The sequence below is a fragment of the Danio rerio genome, chromosome 23, assembly GCF_052040795.2.
Source record: "Danio rerio strain M-AB ecotype USA chromosome 23, GRCz13ab, whole genome shotgun sequence".
Lineage (NCBI taxonomy): Eukaryota > Metazoa > Chordata > Actinopteri > Cypriniformes > Danionidae > Danio > Danio rerio.
The window spans coordinates 21,391,335-21,398,115 of record NC_141043.1 but is presented as its reverse complement, the minus strand read 5'-3'; positions in this window follow the sequence as shown (position 1 = coordinate 21,398,115).

Here is a 6,781-nt window from a genome sequence, read left to right as displayed (position 1 = left end):
CCAATTCACCTGTACCGCATGTCTTTGGATTGTGGGGGAAATCGGAGCACCCGGAGGAAACCCACGCGAAGGCACGGAGAACATGCAAACTCCACACAGAAACGCCAACTGAGCCGAGGTTCGAACCAGCGACCCAGCAACCTTCTTGCTGTGAGGCGACAGCACTACCTACTGCGCCACTGCCTCACCCTAAATAAACAAATTGTGAAATATTATTATAATGTAAAACATATTCATTGGATGATATCAGGTTCAGTTTACTGCTGATTTTAGCAGTTGTTATTGATTTAATGGTGAAGAAACATCAAGTGAATTTAAACAGATTTTGTAGATTAATATTTGTTTAACGGTGTTGGACATTTAGTTACATACATTCCTCTGCATATCTCGGTTGTAACGAGTGGCTATTTGAGTTACGGTTGCCTTTCTATCAGCTGGAACCAGTCTGGCCATTCTCCCCTGACCTCTGGCCTCAACAAGGCATCTGTGCCCACATCACTGATGCTCACTGGATCGAGGCAAGATGGCGGTGCGTACACATCGCGAGGCCTGGCATCTCTCCAGTTTCTGCAGTTTTGCAGCATTATTCCTGCTCATTTCAGGTCTGTTCGTGCACAACAGTAGTGTCTTTACATCGTACACCTGACAGGAGATTTTGGATATTACTTTGTGCATTCCAGACAGTTTCATTAGCAATCTTCAACTCATCCCTGAGATCACCAGAACACCCCAGGCTGAGCACCCTGCCCGGCCCGGCGGAAGTGCTCGAAGGTGGCGTAGAGACTGTAAACAAAGGCGGGGGAAGTGCGACAGGCTAAGAGCTAAGCTAAAGCTAACACCACACTGACTCTCTCTTTACCCAGGATATTTCTTGCCAATGTACGGTCACTGGTGAACAAAATGGATGAGATTCGACTGCGCATCAACCACAGCAAAAGATTATGGAACTGTAACGTCATGATTTTCACAACAACATGGCTAAACAGCAGGATGCCAGACAATGTTGTATCGCTAAATGAGCACCACACATTCTGAGCACACAGAACAGCGGATTACTCTGGTAAGACCAGAGGTGGTGGATTATGCATTTATATTAACAAAGCTTGGTGCACAAACTCTGTTGTTGTTGGGAGACATTGCTCTGCTAATCTGGAATTTCTAATGGTTAAATGTAGACCGTTTTATCAACCAAGGGAGTTCACATCCACCATTGTGACTGCTGCTTATATTCCTCCTGACGCTGATGCAAAGCTTGTTATGAATGAACTTTATGCAGCCATCAGCAAACAACAGACTGCTAACCTGGAGGCTGCCTACGTTGTTGCGGGGGATTTTAATCACTCAAACTTAAAGACAGTGCTCCCCAAATTCCATCAAAACATTTTCTGCCACCCAAGGGGAAACAAAACCTTAGACCATGTATACACAAACATGGCTGAAGCATATGCTGTGAGCCACCACCCCCCCACCCCCCCACTTGGGTCAATCAGATCACCTTTCTTTGTTCCTTACCCCCAAGTACTCACCCCTCATCAACCGCGTGAAGCCATCAGTGAGGACCATCAAAGTGTGGCCAGCGGAGGTAGACTAAACACTCCAGGACAGGTTTCAACACACAGACTGGAGTATGTTTGCTTCCGAGGCCGCACGTGGCTCTCACACAGACATTGACAGTTACACTTCCTCTTTTCTGGAATATATCATCACCACCATAGACAGTGTTACAACCCAGAAACAGATCACTACATACCCGAATCAGAAGCCATGGATGAACAAGGAGGTGCGCCTCCTGCTAAAGGCACGCAACACTGCCTTAGATCAGGGGATGCTCAGGCCTCCAGCACTTCCAGGGCTAATCTGAAGAGGGGCGTCAAAAAGGCCAAGCACTGTTAAAAGCTAAAGCTAGAGAAGCACTTTTCCAACTATGATCCTCAGCGCATGTGGCAGGGCATCCAGGCCATCACCAACTTCAAACCCAGCCAGTCCACAGCCACAGCCACAGCCACAGATGTCTCCTTCCTGAACGAGCTAAATGACTTTTATGCCTGCTTTGAAAGAGACAATAAAGAACCCTACACCAAGATCACTTCCTCAACTGACCACTCACCTATCACGCTCACTTTCTCAGAAGTATACACCACACTGAGTCAGATCAATGTGCGTAAGGCTGCTGGATAAGACGGTATTCCTGGGCGCGTCCTCAAAGCATGTGCAGAATAGCTCGCTGGGGTATTCACAGACATTTTAATTTTCATTACCTGTCGCTTAACCTGGCAGCTGTGCCAACATGCTTTAAAACCACCTCTATTGTGCCAGTGCCCAAACACTCCAGCACAACATGCCTGAATGACTACCGCCCTGTAGCACTCACACCCATCATCATGAAGTGCTTCGAGCGGTTGGACCTGGCACATCTAAAAGACTCTCTGCCATCCACACTGGACCCACATCAGTTTGCCTATCATGGTAACCGGAGCACAGAAGATGCAGTCTCCATAGCACTGCACTCTGTACTCACACACCTGGACAATAATAACACTTATGCACAAATGCTGTTTGTTGACTTCAGCTCAGCATTCAACACTGTCATACGCTCTAGGTTAATGATCAAACTTAAAGACCTGGATATCGACACGCCTCTCTGCAACTGGATTATGGATTTTCTGACTAACAGACCTCTGAGTGTTAGATCAGGCCACATCTGCTCCACCACCATCACACTCAGCACTAGTGTACCACAGGGCTGTGTGCTGAGCCCCTTCCTCTACTCCCTTTTTACCATCGACTGTAGGCCTGTGAACAGATCCAACACCATCATCAAATTTACAGATGACACCACAGTGATTGGTCTAATCAGCAATAATGATGAGACAGCCTACAGAGAGGAAATACAGTATGTGGCCATTTAGTGCACCGACAATAATCTGCTCCTTAACACCAACAAGACCAAGGAGCTCTTTGTGAACTTCAGGAAGGGACGAACAGGCTCAAACGATCCCATTCACATCAATGGGATGGCTATTGAGCCTGTCTCATCCTTCAAGTTCCCACATCTCAAAGGACCTTTCCTGGACCACCAACATCTCCAGCCTGGTCAAGAAGGCTCACTAGCGCCTATTCTTCTTAAGGCAACTTAAAAAGAACCAGCTTTCATCAGCCGTCTTGGTGAAGTTCTACTGCTGCACAATAGAAAGCATCCTGACCAACTGCGTAACAGTCTGGTATGGAAGCTGCTCTGTTGCTGAGCGTGAGGCACTGCAGCGGGTTGTGAAAACTGCCCAACGCATCACAGGGACAACACTGCCAGCCACTGTGGACATCCAGAGGAAACACTGTCTGCGCCGAGCACGCAGTATTCTGAAGGACACCTTTCACTCCGTTCACAGACAATTTTCACTCCTGCCTTCCGGCAGGAACTTCAGGCTCCCCCGGACAAAAACCAGCTGACTCAGGAACAGCTTTTTTCCTAGAGCTGTCTCCTTCTTAAACTCTGCCTCTCACTGACTCTTTTGCCCCCCCAATACACTCCCCACTCTCCTCTAACTTAAACTCCTACAATCACCGCACTGTTTAAAATTTGCACATATTCATTGCACTTTATTGCATTGATTTACTTATTTGAACTGTACATACCCACTGCATATAGACATCTGTAGTTATGTACACACCCAATGTACATATACATTTGTAATTATGTTTATCTATCTGCACTTTTCTGATTATTAATAGCAACCTGTACATATATTAACTTATTGTAGATCTCTCTTCATAGTTAATACAACCTGTATATAATGTTGATAGCACATCCATCTGTAAATATCACCATAGCTTTTCTATAATTGCACTTTATAACTTATATCTGTATCCTGCACCTGCTGCTATTGCACTGCTGGTTAGAGGTGGTGGTTGTGCGTGAAAATCTCAGTAGATCAGCATTTTCTGAAATACTCAGATCAACCCATCTGGCACCAACCATGCCACGTTCAAAGTTGCTTAAATCACCTTTCTTCCTGATTCTGATACTCGCTTTGAACTTGACTATGTCTACATGCCTGTGAGTTGCTGCCATGTGATTGGCTGATTAGAAATTTGCGTTAACCAGCAGTTGTTCAGGTGTACCTAATAAAGTGGCCAATGAGTGTACATAGAGAAAAGTTTTACTGAATTGGCCAGACTAGAAAATAATGCATTATAAGCAAGTGTCTGGTTAAAGGGAGTCTTTTTCTTTTTTGGAGGAAAAATAAGTTGTTTTTTGAACCAACCAAATGAACAAGATCCATCCTAAGGGTTTAATGGAGCCCTCAGAGCAGCTCTGTAACAGCTCTCACTTTGAACTTGAAGACTGAATTGCTCTCACTCATTACTCAAACACACACAGTCGAGCTGCACACCAAGAACAAAAGAGAGGAACGTCTCTCAAAAGACCTCTGCTGTACAGTTCCTCTGAAAAATTGCAGACTTATCAACTGAATGATGATGGCACGTATCTATCAACGGGGCATTATGGGGCAGGGGAACGGCAGCCTCTCGGCGCTCGCTCTGCCTTCCGCAGCAATGTGCCGTAAATTTACAGGGCAATAATTATGAGTCTTTTCAGGAAGATAAAGGCAGGACCCTGTTTCCCAAAAGTAATAAACCTGACTCACGCACCCCTAGTTGAGGATGAAAAATGTTCCCCTGGCAACTGCGTTTGTCGTGCATGCTGGTTTTCCTCAACTGGCATGCTAGGCAAGCAATCTCCTTTCATCACAGGGAGAGAATGCAATTTCAGGGCTCATATCCACCAATTTTGTGTAACTCACATAAGGGAAGAAGGAAAGTAAGCTGAAAAACATAACACGAGGTGAAAAAAAAACTGAGCTAAACATCTCCTCTCGCAGGACTGTAAATACTCAACTTTTGGTTCAAATATGAAACACTCCAAATCGAAAACATTTTAGACTCTAAAAGCATGATCTAGGAGAAAATACTCATTAGTTTCAGATACTTCAGGGCTTTTCTTACAACAAATCTAAATTCAGATTTGTCCCCAAACCTCATCTGGAAGACAACTTTGAAGGGCACCTATTTTACCCACAGTTTTTGCACAGCAAATGTGACAGAATAGACGTTAATATCCACTGCCGTATGAATATCCATTGTGTTAATGTACAAAATAAACTTGATTTAACGTCTTTAAACTGGAATTGAAGCGTTTTCTCTGTAGTGACATGCGGCTGTGATGATGATAATGACGATAAAATTATTGTACTTTATGCACATGCACTGTTTTAAAAACGTTTCAAACGTGTAAAACCTATTCTTGATCACATATGATCAAGTCCTGTCTTGTTGATATGATCACACATTGCTATATAGACATGTTAATACATGGCTGTCAATCAAATCGGTGGGCAGGGAAACCGCACTCCTACGTCACATTGCAGTGGGCCTCAAAATGGGAGGGATTTGGATCCTACAGTAAATTATTAAATGAAGACTCTGTCTTACTGGATCATTTAAATCAATGAATTGTTAACTGAAGATTTACTTGGACTAAATCATTTGAATCCATGAAGGGTCAACTGTAGACAGTGAATCTTTAACTGGAGACTCACTCTTAGCAAAAAATTTGAATCAGTGAATTGTTAATTGGAAACTCACTTTTACTGAATCGTTTAAATCAATTAATCATTAACTATAGACTCATTAACCGGAGACTAACTCTTACCGGATAATTTGAATCAGTGAATCATTAACCGGAGACTTACTCTTATCGGATAATTTGAATCAGTGAATCATTAACCGGAGACTAACTCTTACCGGATAATTTGAAGCAGTGAGACGTTAACTGAAAACTTGCTCCTAATGAATTATTTTGATCAATAAATCATTAACAGGAGTGTCACTCTTACTGAATCATTTGAATCTGAATCATTTACTGGAGATTTAAGGTGCGTTCGACTTCATGCAGCGCTGCGCAGATCGATAGAAATCTGTCTTAAAGCGGTGCATGCTGGTTAGTAATCTTGTCCGGATTGATGCTGCGCCGACGCCACGTGACTGTCACATGTGGCATTAAAGTACCGCGACAGCGCTCCGAGACTGCAGGAGCTCTGATGACGACACCGATATTACACGATTGGCCGAGTTCACCACATGACAACAAACACGTGTATTTCGGGTTTATAATTGGACAAATTCCGATTCAAAAGTTTCAAAACAAACAATTCACTTTTCACACCCTCTCTATCCTGTACACATCTTGCTTATTAAAAGACTACAAATATTTAATCATCTTTTGTTAAATAATCTATAAATGTTAGCTTGTTTGCGCAGGTTTATTTTCAACTTTTTTATACAGACTATTTACTGCATTCATCTCCATGAATGATTTAAATTATATATTTTAGTGTATATTTTAGTGAATAACCTAAATATGAACTCAAATAAGTCAAGACTTAAATAAATAATCATCATCATTGATCCTGCCACCCTAAAGCTTTCTTAACAAAATAAGTTAAAGAACTATTTTATTACATAGTTATAAAATGGTTTTATTATTATAATATAAATATATATTTTATTTCCTGTCTAGCAGTTTAAAGGCTACATGCTCTTTCTGGGAAACTTCTACATCGCTCACTTATTTTACCTTTTGTTCTTTTCAACACAATCTTTTTGGATTAAAATGCTTTTTTGAAAGTTCATTCATTATCCAAAATAATGTCATTTATTAAGACCTAATCAAAACACCTTGTTTTGCTTTTTACATTGGACATTTTTATATCTATAAATGTAT